Source organism: Schistocerca americana, chromosome 1 (genome assembly GCF_021461395.2).
Source record: "Schistocerca americana isolate TAMUIC-IGC-003095 chromosome 1, iqSchAmer2.1, whole genome shotgun sequence".
Taxonomy (NCBI): domain Eukaryota; kingdom Metazoa; phylum Arthropoda; class Insecta; order Orthoptera; family Acrididae; genus Schistocerca; species Schistocerca americana.
This window is the reverse complement of record NC_060119.1, coordinates 816,223,037-816,241,629: the sequence shown is the minus strand read 5'-3', so window position 1 is coordinate 816,241,629 and position 18,593 is coordinate 816,223,037. Positions and strand designations below refer to the sequence as shown.

At 42.8% G+C, this 18,593-nt stretch overlaps 1 long non-coding RNA gene across 1 annotated transcript in view; it reads right to left on the bottom strand.

The window, feature by feature from the left end:
- Positions 1-13,767, bottom strand: part of LOC124546078 — a 173,840-nt gene extending 160,073 nt beyond the window's left edge. Inside the window, exon 1 of the long non-coding RNA XR_006967663.1 lies at positions 13,642-13,767. This is a non-coding gene — a long non-coding RNA (uncharacterized LOC124546078). The remainder of the gene's footprint in view (positions 1-13,641) is intronic.
- Positions 13,768-18,593: the final 4,826 nt, after the last annotated feature.

Sequence of the window (18,593 nt, the reverse complement as noted above, 5' to 3'; positions counted from 1 at the left end):
GCCGGCCGGGGTGGCCGAGCGGTTCTGGGCGCTACAGTCTGGAACCGCGCGACCGCTACGGTCGCAGGTTCGAATCCTGCCTTGGGCATGGATGTATGTAATGTCCTTAGGTTGGTTAGGTTTAAGTAGTTCTAAGTTCTAGGGGACTGATGGCCTTAGAAGTTAAGTCCCATAGTGCTCAGAGCCATTTGAACCATTTTTATATTCTATGGCCAGTCGGTTTAGAGCCTCTACTGCTGCCAGAGGTGTCAGCTCTGTGTACTAAATTTCGCGCCCTGTAGCCTGTACACATCCAAATCACCTACATGCGTTATCATACAGTCTTCCAGCTATAATGCATACGCACATTAAATAGAAATTCGTTACTTGCCATACGTCGCGGTGTTGCATTTATAATGGCCAATAGTGCATGTTAAGCTATTCTTCGTCATTAAAGGTTCGTTAAAATTCAGGGCAAAAAAATGGAACCCTTGCTACATTTTCGTGAACCGACTTTCACACAAAATTCAAATATAAATGCGAGGAGTTAAGGACAAATATTCTAACTGCGAAAAAAAAGGGGGGGGGGCATGATATAAATAATATGCTACCCATACCCGACATTATTATAGTGCATCATTACAAGATTGTATGTAGAAAAACAGCATTCATTTACAAGAGACTTCATCTTGAGACAAAAAGCACTCCTTTTGAACATAACGCAAAACTTGGGAACCACGTTATGTTTGTATGAACTAACTAGATACAAAAATAAGTACTAGAACCACTTTTACAAAGTAGTGGGTGTATATACCTAATGTTACTGGCATACGTTGCTACAATGTGATACGTTTATTACGCGCATAGTATGTACATTTTTGCTACTGCACTTGCGCTTCAGGGATACTACAGGCCTACTACATACATTTGAACTCTCGCCTAACTAGCTTTTAGTTTCCTGTCTTGCCAATACCGATATTGCGATATTTTATACGCTGCTATGAAATTGTTGAATACTTTGCATCGATACCAAATCTGTTGGCATCGCAACAGTTGATATTCATATCAGTAGTGTCGGATCGTCTCTAGCGCTAGACGCTGAAGGTGACATAAGGAATATGTATGAGGGGGAGGGAATGACATGGCTAGGCAGGAGGCACGTGTGGGGCGAGAGTATGAGATAGAGAGGGGGGAAGGGCAGCGGGAGAGAGGTAGAAAGGGAGGTTGAGTGAGACATCCACTGTCGTGAAATACAGGGTGTTTCAAAATGAATATACGGGTTCTAAGGCTTTGTAGCACATATTACATTCAACTTAAAATTATAAATAATACACCAAATGAAAGAGAAACACAAACAGTTTTCCTTACAATTAATCAGTGAAAACAGCGATCACACATAGAGTCGATAGGCGAGTTGTTCCGAAACCTTGATCAATGTGTCAGGAGTAACTGCTACAATAACACTGTTTCTAAAGTCGGAGAGATTAGCTGGTATCGGAGGCACATACACATCATCGCGTCAGATACCGTGTGAACGTGGAGATCAGGCATAAAATGCGCCCAATCCACCGGTCGGATGCATCGTCTTTTAACCAGTCGCGTACTGAGCTATGCCAGTGAGGCGACGCACCATCTTGCTCCCAAATAAAGAGGTGTTCACCTTCTTCCCATTGAGGTACGGGTCATAGCTGTGGCACATCAAGATAAGAAACATCAGTTACACTTGATTCACCGAAAAAGAAAGGCCTATAAACTTTCCACTCGGATATTTCTTGGGGCTAAGCGGGAAAGACCCACACTCGTTCAACAAGTTTTTCAGTCACTCTTTGTCATTTCATACTCTTCCCATTGCGCACAGGTAGACAAACAAAACTGTTTGAGTTCCTCTTTCATTTGGTGTATTATTTACAATTGTAAGTTGAACGTAATAAATGTTACAACGCCTTAAAACCGGTGTGTTTACTTTGAAACACCCAGTGCTGACCTCCGACCTGCCATTTGTTGTGGATTAGTGACTGGAGAAAATGTTCGTGAACTTATATTTTTGCATCACAGATACTGTAGGAATAACTGAAAGGTATTACGTCATACGGAAACTGAAGAGTAGCAGAATATACTTTGAGTCGAGCCATGAGGCTTTCTAGGATTCGTTCGTAACGCGTCGCTCGTGAAAGGCAGTGGTCTGATCTTTATCCTGGTGCGGCACACTGTTTTAACTGATAATAATAAGTATCCTTACAGAAAAGAAACAAAGAGAAAGAAAGATAGAGAGAGAAATTGGGATTTAACGTCCTATGACAACCATTTCGTTACAGCCCGAGCAGAAATTGGGGATGGATAACGAGAGAGAGAGAGAGAGAGAGAGAGAGAGAGGGAGGAGGAAATCAGCTATATCCGTATCAGTAGAATTATCTCGTCATTTACCTTAAGCGACTTGAGGAAACTATGGAGAATCTAAATCTAGATGAGCGGACGGGGATTGGAATCCTGGCCCTCCCAAATAGTGGTTCAGTATATTTATTACATCTTACACTTTACTGCAGTATGAAAAGAATTGGTTGTTGTCGACGAGTAAAAACAGCTATGCAGAATGCTTAGAAAAAGTACGATGCAGTATATCACAGCACATACCAGACTAGAAATTTAGCAATTTGAAACCAGTGCAAGAAGGAAAAATGAAAGACAAATGTTGAAATTTGTAGCAGCAATTCTTAAGTATTCCCTTCCAAAGATGGAGAGGTAATCACTATAGCAACACAAATGTGTGTGAATTCCTAAGGGACCAAAGTGCTGAGGTCATCGGTTCCTAGACTTACACACTACTTAAACTAACATATGCTAAGAACAACACACACATCCATGCCCGAGGAAGGACTCTAACCTCTGACGAAAAGGGCCGCGCAATCCGTGACATAGCGCCTCTAACAACGCGGCCACTTCGTGCGGCAATATAGGAACACATTTTAACATCAAATGAAAGCTGCACAGTGAAGGGGAAAAACATTTGGGTATGTTAGGAAACAGCTGTATCCAGTTTATATTCTGATATCATGCAGGAAACAAATCAATCTTAATTCATCTCTTACCTAACTTGTTCTATGCCTCAAATGAGGGTATCAGGCACGTGAGAAAATTAGAGTAATTCGTTAGAGATACTTTCAACGAATACAAGATACATTGTTCGATTTCACGATCGCCAGGAGAGTTTTTATGGCCGTACATGTCTTCCACCTTTAAGTGCTTGTTATTGACCCCAGGAAGATCTGTGTGCGACGGAGGCATGATATTAGCTTCCGTACACTCAAACTTGTGGTGGAAGCACAGGACACCAAAGGTCTAAACGCCTAAAGACGAGGATGCACGAGCACTGATGCTTGTTCGAAGGCTTACCACACCTTACTTGAAACATGTGTGACAAGTGTCACAAGATGCTACGTCGATAACGCTCGTCCGTTGTACTGTAACTCCTACCTTTTGTTATCTTTAACTCGTAACTGGTTCGACTGCTATTAGAGATGATTGCATTTAGCACTTTCACGTCAGGTAAATATCTGAGTGCTTGTTGGCATCCCTTATTCGATTTACCAATTAATCTAGGGCAGACGTTAGTAGCTTAGAGTTGTTCGTCAAACCCGAACAGGCCTAACGGTGCAAACACAATCGCTGCCAACGTGGAAGTTTCCATTTATCGTTATGGATAAAATACGCTTTGTGACTTAAAATGGTTGCATAATCCTTGGCTATAAGTCATCCTTTAACAATATTACCAAGTCAGTTACTGGGTTAACGACTCCCATTATTGCTGAGCAATATTCAAACGCATCTGAAGGAAGAAGGAAGTCGAAACATATGCTTACAAGGATCTCTGCAATGCTTTATGAGACCGCTCAGTACCTGAAGAAACTGTGAATACCCACTCTTCGCATCACATCACGTTCTAGTGTTCATCGCTGGATTTTGCTGCACGGCATGTACCCCATTAGCGGATATTAGCTTTTACACTTCGCCTCGAGCTGTAGTCATAGAAACAGGTTTTTTGAGATTTTTGATGAGCTGTGACGTCAATTGTGTCGCATTAGATGTACTGTCCTTTACCAGTATCGTAATAATTGGACTTGCTTTCCTTTCATATGTTGTGTCAATAATCGTGGTCGTCTTCATGTTTGGCCTTTTACTGACTGCCTTTAATACATTTACTTCAAAAAATCCACTCTAACAATCTGTCCTCGTCCTAAGTGAGAGGTGTCCGGTTTAGTCTCATCTACTTCTGACCAATGGACTAACGAATTGATACACGCCGCCTAGAGTACTGTCAACTATGTTTCGCCACTTCAGTAATAAACCATTTACATAACCATCTGGATCTTGTTAGAATCGCGTCAGTAACTCACAGGCAAGAATCGTTTCCGATAATATTAAAAAAATGAGTTTCATCACCATCGCCAATGGAATATATTTCTAGCTGTCTGAATATTCACATTAGTTTAAAGCTGACATGCACTACGTCAGATCATTAACTGCTCACCAGTACCGCAATGTGCCAAATTCCATTTGCCTTTTCTTTCGGCAGGCTAAACTTACGAGCGCGTGCTTTAACCTGACGGGTAACCGGGGTACGCTGGCATTGAACGTGTCCTCTCAACAGCAGGCTTAGTTTATCAAGAGTGAATGAAAGTGAGAGTGAGTGAGTCTGTTCTCGCTGCCAGACGCCGTTAGGCAGAACTTAATTGCTCTCAGGAAGCCAAACCTGTACACTTTTACGGCCTAGGTGATACATAAGAGCACGTCGCTCGTCAGTTTGAAACGATTTTTGCCATGCCTACCTTCGTTCCGTGAATCGTGGTTGGCGCTGAAGTCGCCGGGAAGCATGTTTACAGGCACTGGCGAACTGTTGTCTGCATAATATGTTTCTGTGTTGTCGCACACTTCTTGGTCAGTGACGGAATTGTAATTTGCTGTACATTTGATACTTGTAATAGCTAAGAAATTGCCAAATTTTTAACAGAATTAGTACCTTTCGTCTCTCATTTGGCAGGAATTTAGATCGGAGTGGTTCCTCGTCCATGAGAAGGAACAGAAATGTTGATCCGTCTCTATTCATATACCGCACATAAATAAGTACCATTGCCGGAATAATCAATCGCGAGACAGAACCGCGCAGCGCTGGACGCACGCTTGAAGGCGAAGAGTACAGTTTTCAACAGCAACAGCAATGTGAGTGGAACAAGTTCTTGTCCAAACAAATCACATAGCGCATACAGTAAACATCTGCACTGTTGAGCAGACATTTTCAGTACAGTATAGACAGAAAGATAAATGGGTATAAGGAATCGATCAAAATTGTATTAATCTGTAATGAGCCGCCAGAGGCCACGGGTCGTTGACAACAAAACACGCAAAAATTATCCCTGATCAACTCATATTGCCGGTGTATTTTTTAAAAAGACAGCTACGATGAAAAATAGCTGCAGATACTGTTTTATTCTGTCTTTACTAAAACTTTTAAATATGTCTCCCACTAGAAATAAATGAATTTACGTTTCTAAGCGTCCCTGTGGGTTAAGTTGATGTTCACGTGCCATTGTCGCGAGAAACACACACCAGTCTGAAAAGCTAGGTACAGTAATTGTTAGCTAAGTCACTCTGGATATTAAGTACAGAGTGATTCAAAAAGTAAGAATGGATTTAACAGGTTTATTACAAACTATGAAAAATAAAAACGCATTGCGCATATCACTCGATAGAAGGAAGTTTCAGGATTTATGTTCGCACTCAACATGAGCACCATGAAATGCTCGAGAAACTTCGAAACGGCTGTCCATTTCATTTCACACATAAACCAATGGGTCACTGTTTATTGAATCGATAGCTGCAATAATTTGTTTACTCAACTCTAGATGAGTAACTGCCATAGTTGGGACGAAAGACTCTGTCTTTTATCTACGTCCCCACATAAAAAAATCGTAAAGTGTGAGGTCTGGTGAACTGGGTGGCCAAAAGCAACGAACAAGATCTTGTTGTCCATATCATCCAATCCGAGGTTGTGGGGACGGTGTTGTTCAGATAACGTCGCACCCCAAGGTGAAAGTGAGGCCAGGTGGCGTCATGCATAAAAATCAAATCACTGGAATCTTCGTGCAGTTGAGGAAACAACCAATTTTGAACCATGTCCAGGTATGATATCCCTGTCACAGTTTCTTCCGCAAAAAGGGAAGGCCCATAAACTTTGCGAACAGAAACGACACAAAATATTCATTTTCGTTGAGTCTCTTTCATGTTCGACGACGACGACGACAGGATTTTGTGATCCCAAATTCTAAATTATGGCAGTTTACTTTACCCGATACCGTAGAACTGAAAGCAAAATTCGTACCGTTTGTTGTGGTCGTCGGGATACAACTGCTGCAGTAACTGCAAGTTGCGTTTCAGAACACGCCACACTGTTATTCGAGGAAGTTGAAGATCGTGGCGCACCCGTCTTGTAGACTTCCGAGGGCTCCCTGTGAACTCATCTCGGATACGTTCGACGTTTACATTCAGACGTGCGTGGCCGACCGGCGCTCTTCCCTTTGAATATGCAACCAGCTTCCAAGAATTTTGTATGACACTCAAAAAAATGGTTCAAATGGCTCTGAGCACTATGGGACTTAACTGCTGTGGTCATCAGTCCCCTAGAGCTTAGAACTACTTAAACCTAACTAACCTAAGGACATCACACACATCCATGCCTGAGGCAGGATTCGAACCTGCGACCGTAGCGTTCGCGCGGTTCCAGACTGTAGCGCCTAGAACCGCTCGGCCACTCAGGCCGAGCCGGCCGCGGTGGCCGTGCAGTTCTAGGCGCTCCTGTCCGGAGCCGCGCTGCTGCTACGGTCGCAGGTTCGAATCCTGCCTCGGGCATGGGTGTGTGTGATGTCCTTAGGTTAGTTAGGTTTAAGTAGTTCTAAGTTCTAGGGGACTGATGACCACAGCAGTTGAGTCCCATAGTGCTCAGTGCCATTTGGACCATTTTTGAACCACTCAGGCCGGCGTATGACACTCATATATCTGCTTGTACAGAGGCGGCTTTTTGCTAAATCGACGTCGGAATGTACGTTGTTGTTGACCATTGGACTGATTCCGCTTGTAATTCCAAGACACAAAATGATTTCTCTTGTGATGTAGTCTCTAGGCGCTACAGTCTGGAACCGCGCGACCGCTACGGTCGCAGGTTCGAATCCTGCCTCGGGCATGGATGTGTGTGATGTCCTTAGGTTAGTTAGGTTTAATTAGTTCTAAGTTCTAGGCGACTGATGACCTCAGAAGTTAAGTCGCATAGTGCTCAGAGCCATTTGAACCATTTTTTTGTGGTGTAGTCGCTTGTTGCTACAAATAAATAACAGCGCAGCAGTGCCAAAACGTTGAACCTTCTTCTATCCAGTAATATGCGCAGTTGTGTTCCTATCTTTTACCCAGGGTTATTCTAAAGGATGGACCCATTTTAAAAAATTTATATGTATTAGGTACAAATCCAAAACGAACAAGCTTTATACCAATGAAAAGAGGAAGTTTCAAAGTTTTTGGCGGGCGGCGGCGGGCGGGCGGTGATGGTTTCAGAAGCGGGCCGCTAGAGTACGCGCGGCAATAGGGCCGTCATTCCGTTTCACTATCAGTATCAGTTCTGAGTGAGATGGCGATTCTGGTGTACAAGGTTTTCAGCGCTCTTGAGGTCGCGAAAAGTGAGTCGCAAATTGCAGTGCAGCGGGCATTTCGTACCAAATTCGGTATTCAACCACCAACCCGCAAAAGCATTAGCCGTTGTTTAAGCAGTTAAACAGACTGTGAGTGTGTGCTAAGGAAAAAGCATAGGCCGACCACATGTGTCAGAGAATGATGTCCGACGGATTCAAGAAAGTTTTGTGCGCAGTCTCAGTAAGTCTACCAATAGAGCCAGTCGAGAGCTTGAAATACCACAACCAACTATATGGAAAGTTCTGAGACGGCGTTCGCTGTACAAGTCCTACCGATTACAAATGTGCGGGCTCTCAACCCCAATCACAAAGAGAAGCGTCTCGCATTTTGTGGTTATGTGCTAGCAAAGATGGAGGATGACGCATTTCTACACAGTATAATTTTTAGCGATGACAGAATGTTTGCATATGGCGTTTGGAAAATCCACATTCCCCATTGCAACACGAAAGAGACTCACGGAAGATCAACGTGTTCTGTGCCATATCACATACAAAGGTTTATGGAAAATTTTTCTTTGCGGAAAGAAATGTAACGGGAATCATGTGCCTAGAGATGTTGGGATAACAGCTGTTCCCTCGAGTTTCCCAGAACTTCATTTTCCAACAGGATGGAGCTTCGCCCCACTGGCAGCGTGATGTATGAGGCTTTTCGAATGACTCCTTTACTCAGCGGATTTAAGGACCTGGCTCTGCACTTCTGGCCACCGAGATCTCCTGATCTCGCACCCTGCAACTATTTCTTAAGGGGTTATGAGAAGGAAGCGTTTTACGTCCCGCCTCTGCCAACCACTCTGAACCATCTGCGGGCCCACATCGCTGCTGCCGTACACTCAGTAACAGCAGATACGCTTTGCGTGTGTGGGACGACTTTGGCTACAGCACCCATGTTTGCCGTGCAGCCAATGGTGGCCACATTGAACATTTATAACATTTATCATACTTATAATTATTAAAAACTAATTAATTACAAATTATTAAATTTATGAAACTGATACCAAACATTATGAAAAAACTTAAAACTTCCTCTTTTCATTGACATAAAGCTTTTTCATTTTGGATTTGCACTAGAATAAATACGAAATATTGAAAATGGGTCCATTATTTAGAATAATCCTGTACTTTGTAATAAATGAAACCTGTTTTCTTTTGACTCCTCTCGTACTAATGATTCTCTTGGTGCACGATTAAAATATCAAGTGACTGAGTTACTGTTTGTATTAAACTCATTTTCACCATTAAATGATTGTATTCTTCATCCAGAGCTTTAAACGGAGTGAGGAGGCGCAGTGGTTCGCACAATGGAGGAGCGGGATTTCCGCGGTTTTCCTGAACCAGGTAAGGTGAATCCATGGGTGGTTCCCTTGAAATGCGTATCAAATTCGAGATTGTGCTCTGTCTGACATGACATTAAATACGTGTGAAGAACAAAGGCTTTGACAGCATGAGTAAAGGAGGACTACTGGCCAGGTATCTGCCTACATGAAACACATGTTGAAAAAATTGTACATGGTAAGTGATTCGTCAAACTGGAATTAAGTGATTAAAATAAATTAATTTATATGCGCTAAACAGATATCTGCGAAGGTGCTTATCCAGGTTCGCAAGCCATGACTTGAATCAGTCTGTGGTGGTAACCGTCCGTCGAAATACTACGCTAAGAAACTTGAATATAAATAATGATTGGGTAAGTGAATAAAAACATGAGAAATGAGGTGAACCCAAGTTGATTAGAGGGTCTATAAACGGAAACGAGTAAATTAGAAGAAATTTAGAATCTAAAGATGCAGAGAAAACGGTAACTGAGCGAACCAAGGTTCCGGAAGAAGTGCTAATGTCGCCTTGTTTGCCACATCAGTAAAGGCGCACAGTTTCGGGTATGACGATTGTCACAATCAGAAATGAACGCTGGTCGTCTCTGACCCACATTTACCCAGCGACAACATGGGTTCGGGCCTATGGCGCTCAGTTCTAAGTAGCATCAATATTCCAATAAGATGTATGCTAAGAAAAATATTTCCTTTGTAGAATATATACATTATTATTTTATTACTTTAATAAAATCGCAATTCATGTTATTAGACTTCTCGCTCCTAATATCGGGTAAGACCCTTTTCTCTTTATACAGGATGGTTAGAAACAGTCCGGTTTGAGGAAACCAAACGAAAAACACGTTTGGCGACACTGTACCTGGGAGGCTAGTGAAATTTGCGCACGTTGCGACCTGATTGGCTAGCATCAATGCTAAATGACTCGGAAACGGCGCAACGTAAGCATCGATTTTTTGTTCTTAAGAATTAATTCTTAGCACAACCTCCCCTGAGACACACTCACAAACTTTAGAGGCTCTTTCTGATCACCCTGTAGACGACAGAATGGTTGTTGTGAAAGACATGGAACGTAATCCAAGTGATATAGCCACCAGGTTAGTCAGTAATATCAGCAGGTGGCTTCCAGAGAACAGATTAACTCTTAATCGCAGTAAAACGCAATACATACAGTTCCTGACATGAAAGTCCTATATAAGAGAAATATTACTGTGTCAGCGCGGTCAATCAGCCAGAGAAGTCAACCATTTTAAACTCTTAGGACAGAGGGTAGATGACAAGCTTTCTTGGAAGCGTCATGTGCGTCATCTTGTGCAGAAACTAAATGCAGCTACCTTTAGCATATGAATGATCTCCACTGTCTCTGATATTGAAAGGCGAAAGCTTGTTCACTTTGATTATTTCCTATGGTATGACATTTTGTGGCAACTTTGTGCACTAACCAGGGGTATTCTTACTCCAGACACATCCGCATTCGCGGTTCGCGAACTTCGTGAAGGATGTTGTTCAGATGTCTTAGGATTCTAACTCTACCATGATGGGAACTGATATCGCCAATGACGATTCATTCAGAAGAAATTGCTACATTCATTCAGTGAACAATATATGGAATAACGACTTACATTTGGATAACACTCCGTTAAGCATTATACAGAAGGTTGTACACTATTCATTAGGTTTCATTCTGAATAGACTTCCAGCTTAAGAGAAAAAAAATTGAGCTATGAACTCGAGGTCTTCAAATCTAAGTTGAGAAGTTAACATACGGCACACTCCTGCTCTGTACAGTAATTCCTCACTGTAGTTGACACCCTTTCCCTGTCATTCATTATTTATTCACAGGCTGTCTCACAACTTTTTCGTTTTTTATTAATTCTCTTGTTCTTTTGTTTATACGTTTTCTAAATTGTATTGTAAAAGCTGTGTACTACATCGTCCCATAACCAAGTCGCTTTGGTTCGTATGGTCACGGATCTTGATAAATAAGTAAAATAAAATAAATGAGCCTCGTTGTCACCTGTGACTTGTTGTATAGTGGACTGAACAAAGACGCGGATGTATAAGCTCCAACGACCAGCCACCTTGCCCCTACAACCCGAACATGTCGGCCAATGTACCTGGACGCCTTCTTTCATACTCGGAGCGTCGTTCTAGGAGATGCCACGGTTTCTCATAGAGATTCAAACTTGGAAACGTACAGGCCAGTCCAGGTCTTTTACTGCTCCGAAATGTTCACTGCTAAGGGCAGTCACAGTTTCAGCCTGGTGTACGTGCAGTCTGCCACGCAGAGACATGGTGGTAATGTTGCTGCGCTGTCACGATGGCTGCAAAAAACTTGAAACTTGTACGTCCAATAGTTCGAAGTGCCGATGACTCGTCCAAATTACTGATTTCAAAGTCTGACCAGAGCTGCTTCCAGGCTCGGCTTTTGTTGCTCTGCGGTCTTTCTGGAAGGTCTGTAGGGTATGCAGTTAGCATGACACGACGCGTCATAGGTATGTATTGGCAGAAAAGCGAGTCCTTTCTCACTCTGTTTTCCTATTTTCCACGGTCCATCATAGTAACCGGGAAAATCTGCAAGCAAAAATAAGTAAGTTCTTTCCTAAGTGTAGGTGTGTTCTAGGTGTACATGCTATTCGATTCCACCAGGGGGTACGTTGTAAGATTGATGGAGGAGGAGAACATTAATGTATTGCAGCTATACCTGCCTCCTAGAGGAGCGAGTTGTGGCCACGATTTGGGATACGTGTTACCCGTCCCTGTCTATGAATTCGTTGCTGGCTAGAATATCTGCCACTGTCTTTGTATAAGTAAGACAGCACACGTAGCTTAACCTACGATATCTGTCACTTCCTTCGCGAAATGGTTTTCGGTATGCCACAGACAAATACATCTCCGTTGCACGGGTCTTGCGATCAGTGTTATAAGCGGCGAAAAAAGTTACGCTCTGCGATTCACTTCTTTTATAAATATTGTAAACCGTTTTTTACTTTTCCTACTCCCCAAGCAGAAGCCCTTAGCTTCATCTCGTTCCAACCCAGCACACGTCAGGTGAATAGTTTCTTACATTATTAAAAGAAGGTAAAGTCTGTGTAGCAGAGCTCGTGACCGAACTATTAGCCTGACTTTAGACAGAGCACAGTCGTGCTTTGTTACCGTTTTAAGAGAGAAAGAGAGGGTGGCGGGCCCATCGCCGTGACCACGTTTTTGCCCCTTGGGAGAGATCACAGGTACTCATTTGATAGCAGTCTGAGTGGACTTGTGGTCGCGCTGGAGGGACCTAAACGAGAAAAAATCCGCCCCCCCCCCCCTTTATCTTGGATGGAATCCGGGGACGGCGTCTAGTGCTCTACCTACTAGACCATTTCTTACATCGTTAGTGGTAGAAAATGATCTTAGTGTGCAGTTCGATTTTAAAGAGGTGCTAATTCCTTTTATTAACAGAATTCCCTTTTAGAGCACTTTATTGTTTTCGTTTTTGTGAGATTAGCGTGTTATTATTGACGAATATTGTACAAACAATAGAAGTAAGAAAAAAATTTGGAGCCAATGGACACAAACGATTCCTAAATATGGGTGTTAATCTTCGTGATAAACCAGTTCAACTTCCATGAAGACTGATTTTTAGATATATTGGAGACATCATCTGCAGCTTTTTTAGACTTTATTACGAACATTGTTGCTGCGGGTTGCGAACAGAATGCACTACTAATCACTGTAGTGTTCGGAAGACTAACAGTTACACCAACCTGGAACGTAAACAGACAGAGAATAAAAGTAGCAATGAGACTGTACTAATAACGAGACGGGAGGGTGGGGAAGATGGTCAAAGACGTGATGTAGTGTTAAAAGATTAGTTTCACTATGCGATTCCGTGAGTTGACACGGCTATTATTACGCACATTTTATAAAAGGTCTCTGAATTGCCAAAGAACAGAAGAAGTGGATAGGACACTGAATTCATCTTCTGCGGTATGACGGACCAAATTGTCTCCCAGTCATACTGGTTTAGATTTTCTCCAGTTTCGTTGAAGCACATATTCTGGCACGGTCGTTTCAGAAATGCTGCATCAAACTTCCTGTTCCGTCTTTATCCAACGTAGTTAATGCCTTGTCTCAAATGTTCTCGATGTCGATGACATCTCGAATTTAAACCTTCCTGAAACAGCAGACTAACGAGCGGATTTCTTCGTTAACATTGGAGTTTACTCGACCACCCTTTTCGTGTAAAAAAATCTTTATCTCCCGTCACGAGAAAGAACTTTCCGCTGCATGGTAATATGTGTTGTAACGAAACTTCGCGATAGATATTGGGTGAACATCAGTCGGATACTAGAAGCCAGAGTTTCGCCTTCCCTGGGCAGACTAAGCATTCCATTCCGTAAACAGTGTTCAGGCCGCTGTTGCTCCTCCTCTGATGACTTCGTCGATGTTGACGGACGGGTGAACTTCTTTAGAGACATAAATAGAGAAAATAATTAAATTTTATTACAAACTCGCTAGCTAGGATAGCTGAAGTCATCGACATTACAGATTTACACAGTTCGCATGACGGTATCGTTTTCATTACTGAAGGAGACCTGAGTCGTTTGGCGGACAGTACTTACCGACAGAGCGCACGTCAGAATGCCGACTCCTCGAGCTGTGTGTGCCTCGCGTACCAAACGCCGTGCCCGACGTCGGAACCAACAGTGGGAGCTGTGTCGCGCTGAACACTTTCTCCGGTAGATCGCTGGCTGGCGTCGGGACGCGAGAGTCCGTGGCGGCGAACGAGAGCGTACTGGCCGGCGCAGCTGGGGAGGTCCTCCGAGGGCGGCGGCTGACCCACTTGCGGCCTACGGAAAGTGAAAAGCGACTCTCTCCCCCCTCCCCCTCGCCCCACGCGCGAGCACCCAGAGCCCAGAGAGCGAGCCACACGGCGCATCTCTCCCCGACCTGCCGCAAGATCACACCCCTCCCGCAACCGCGGCTGGACCACTCACTTCTGGGGAAATCCGTCGGACCGGAGAGGGCCATGCCACCCGAAGTGTACAAGTCGCAAGCTGTTCCGCGAACTAGTGGCATAATCCAGTGTTTACTGTCTATCTAAGCGTCAAACACCCATCTTGAAGAAGAGACTTTCACTACAAGCGTTGAAGGCAAGGCTGTCACAAACCCGAAGGATGATTTGAGCACCACGGAGATGTACCATGCATAAGTCCTGTTAGACGTCGCACGGCCTTGCCTTTGTCCACTCTTTGAAAAGACTTACCGAGCCACTTACAGGGGGCCATACGGTTGAACTTTTACTCCGACCCACGATCCAAGCCGGCCGGAGTGGCCGAGCGGTTCTAGGCGTTACAGTCTGGAATCGCGTGACCGCTACGGTCGCAGGTTCGAATCCTGCCTCGGGAATGGATGTTTGTGATGTTCTTAGGTTAGTTAAGTTTAAGTAGTTCTAAGTTCTAGGGGACTGATGACCTCAGAAGTTAAGTCCCATAGTGTTTGGCGACATCGCGGTGAACGCACATTGGAAGCTTGTATTCGTCATCGCCATACTGGCGTATCACCCGGCGTGATGGTATGTGGTGCCATTGGTTACCTCTTGTTCGCATTGACGGCACTTTGAACAGTAGACGTTACATTTCAGATGTGTTACGAGCCGTGGCTCTACCCTTCATTCGATCCCTGCGAAACCCTACATTTCAGCAGGATAATGCACGACCGCGTGTTGCAGGTCCTGTACGGCCTTTCTGGATACGAAAAATGTTCGACTGCTACCCTGGCCGGCACATTATCCAGATCTCTCACCAACTGAAAACGTCTGGTCAATGGTGGCCGAGCAACTGACTCGTCGTAATACGCCAGTCACTACTCTTGATGATCTGTGGTATCGTGTTGAAGCTGCTTGGGCAGCTGTACCTGTACACGCCATCCAAACTCTGTTTGACTCAATGCCCAGGCGTATGAAGGCCGTTATTAGGCCAGAGGTGGTTGTTCTGGGTACTGATTTCTCAGGATCTATGCACGCAAATTGCGTGAAAATGCAATCACATGTCAGTTCTAGTATAATATGTTTGTCCAATGAATACTTGTTTATCATATGCATTTCTTCTTGGTGTAGCAATTTTAATGGCCAGTAGTGTATTTGCAAAAGTCAGTAATATTAGAATCGAATTAAAGATTGATAAAGATTAGAGTACATAACGTACACAAAAGAGAAACAACATGCGACACTGAAACTCTTCTGTAGACGTGAGTCATATAGGCTCTCAAATTCTTACCTTTCTACTTACAACTGATCGAGTGAAAGCTTCACTGTGCGAGTACCTCGCTCCTAACCTTCCTAAGACCGCAGAAGTTCCTTTGTGTACTATGAAATAAAACAACCTATAGTTTTACATTCCTTTTTCGATACCCTAATAAAATACTCTCCAAAGAGGCAATTTATTGAAAGTTTCATAATTCCAACTGTATCTAGTATACCTGAACAAAAAAGTAATTTCGTATAATACGTTAAATTGCATAAAATTTACCTGTATGTCATGTTGGTCCAATATATGCTAGCATTATTTTGTATTCACTAATTAAGCAATAATTAAGAAAAATTAGTTTGGCCTTGTTGTTTTTCACTATTTTGCATAATGTGATATCTGTCCTATGTGAAAACGTTTTATATTGTATACGTCAGATTGGGCATAAATACGAAAGGTTTTGTGTGTAGTCATTCATAATAACTTTGAACTTTTAATTGCTAATTTTATAACTTTGCACTATAATTTTGTTAACTTCATTGCTAAAAAAATATAAATAGGGGGAGCAGAAGGCTCAGAGGAGGCTCAGTTGGAGGAAGTTCACAGACGTGACCAATGTGAAGCACGTCAGTGTAATAATATAATTGTCGTACTACAATGGTTTTGTGACTATGTGGAGTGAGCTCCCACCGAGAACAAGTTGTGCACCTTGTCATTAATAAACCACTATAAAAAGACTCGGTACTTGGATTATTCCATGGAATTCACATAACTAGATCCGGTTTGCAGATGAAATAAACAGGGACGACGACTTCAGCAACAGCGGCAGGAAGCAGACTACTCCGAGTTACACCGAACTAAGATATGTATAAACAACGAACTGAACTTTGTATGCCACTACAGAACTAATTACTAAAGTGTAATGTTTGGAATCTGTTCTAGCAGTAAACATATGTATTTGTCTCCAAGTTATCCTTGAGTGATGGAGACCAGAGTGATCAGTTACAAAGAGACCCCCGTCATCACACGTTCTCAATGTCATTGGAACAGAAGTATAACAACAACCTTTCCAAATTCTCTGTTTAATCAAATAATCTTTCAGTGATTATTTTTGTTGTATTTCTGCCAAAATTCCCGTCCCCCCTGCAATTAATTTGTTACAACTTGGAGGGACTAGAATATCACCGAGCGAGCTGACGCAGAACTTAGCACACTGGAGTCATATTCGGGAGTATGACGGTTTGAACCCGCTTCCGGCCGTCCCGATTTAGGTTTTCCGTGATTTCCCTAAATCGCTTCAGGCAAATATCGGGACGGTTTCTCTAAAAGGCCACGCCCGACTTCCTTTCCTGTTGTTGTTGTGGTCTTCAGTCTAGAGACTGGTTTAATGCAGCTCTCCATGCTACTGTATCCTGTGCAAGCTTCTTCATCTTCCAGTACCTAATGCAACCTACATCCTTCTGAATCTGCTTAGTGTATTCATCTCTTGGTCTCCCTCTACGATTTTTACCCTCCACGCTGCCCTCTAATACTAAATTGGTGATCCCTTCACGCCTCAGAATATGTCCTACCAACCGATCCCTTCTTCTAGTCAAGTTGTGCCACAAATTTCTTTTCTCTCCAATTCTATTCAGTACCTCCTTCATAAGTTATGTGATTTACCCATCTGATCTTCAGCATTCTTCTGTAGCACCACATTTCGAAAGCTTCTATTCTCTTCTTGTCCAAACTATTTATTGTCCATGTTTCACTTCCATACATGGTTACACTCCATACAAATACTTTCAGAAACGACTTCCTGACCCTTAAATCTATACTCGATGTTAACAAATTTCTCTTCTTCAGAAACTCTTTCCTTGCCATTACCAGTCTACATTATATATCCTCTCTACTTTGACCATCATCAGTTATTTTGCTCCCCTAATAACAAAACTCGTTTACTACTTTAACCGTCTCATTTCCTAATCTAATAGCCTCAGCATCACCCGACTTAATTCGACTACATTCCTATATCCTCGCTTTGCTTTTGTTGATGTTCATCTTATATCCGCCTTTCAAGACACTGTCCATTCCGTTCAACTGCTCTTCCAGGTCCTTTGCTGTCGCTGACAGAATTACAATGTCATCGGCGAACCTCAAAGTTTTTATTTCTTCTCCATGGATTTTAATTCCTACTCCATATTTTTCTTTTGTTTCCTTTACTGCTTGCTCAATATACAGATTGAATAACATCAGGGATAGGCTACAACCCTGTCTCACTCCCTTCCCAACCACTGCTTCCCTTTCATGCCCCTCGACTCTTATAACTGCCATCTGGTTTCTGTACAAATTGTAAATAGCCTTTCGCTCCCTGTATTTTACCCCTGCCACCTTCAGGATTTATAAGATAGTATTCCAGTCAACATTGTCAAAAGCTTTCTCTAAGTCTAAAAATGCTAGAAACTTAGGTTTGCCTTTCCTTAATCTATTTTCTAAGATAAGTCGTAGAGTCAGTATTGCTTCACGTGTTCCAACATTTCTACGGAATCCTAACTTTTCTTCCCTGAGGTCGGCTTCTATCAGTTTTTCCATTCGTCTGTAAGGAATTCGCGTTACTAAAGTGATAGTTCGGTAATTTTCACATCTGTCAACACCTGCTTTCTTTGGGTTTGGAATTATTTTATTGTTCTTGAAGTCTGAAGGTATTTCGCCCGTCTCATCCATCTTGCTCACCAGATGGTAGAGTTTTGTCAGGGCTGCCTCTCCCGAGAGGTCAGTATTTCTAATGGAATGTTGTCTACTCCCGGGGCCTTGTTTCGACTTAGGTCTTTCAGTGCTCTGTCAAACTCTTCACGCAGTATCATATCTCCCATTTAGTCTTCATCTACATCTGCTTCCATTTCCATAATACGGTCCTCAAGTATATCGCCCTTGTATAGATCCTCTATATACTCCTTCCACCTTTCTGCTTTCCCTTCTTTGCTTAGAACTGGGTTTCCATCTGAGCTCTTGATATTCATGCAAGTGGTTCTCTTTTCTCCAAAGGTCTCTTTAATTTTCCAGTAGGCAGTATCTATCTTACCCCTAGTGATATATGCCTCTCCATCCTTACATTTGTCCTCTAGCTATCCCTGCTTAGCCATTTTGCACTTCCTGCCGATTTTATTTTCTAGACGTTTGTATTCCTGTTTGCCTGCTTCATTTACTGCATTTATTTCCTTTACTTTCCAATACTTCCCGAATCCGATGGGACCAATGACCTCGCTGTTTGGTCCCCTCCCCCCAAATCAATCAATCAACCAACCAACTAAGATATCTAAGACAAAGGAATTTCTAAGACAGGGAAA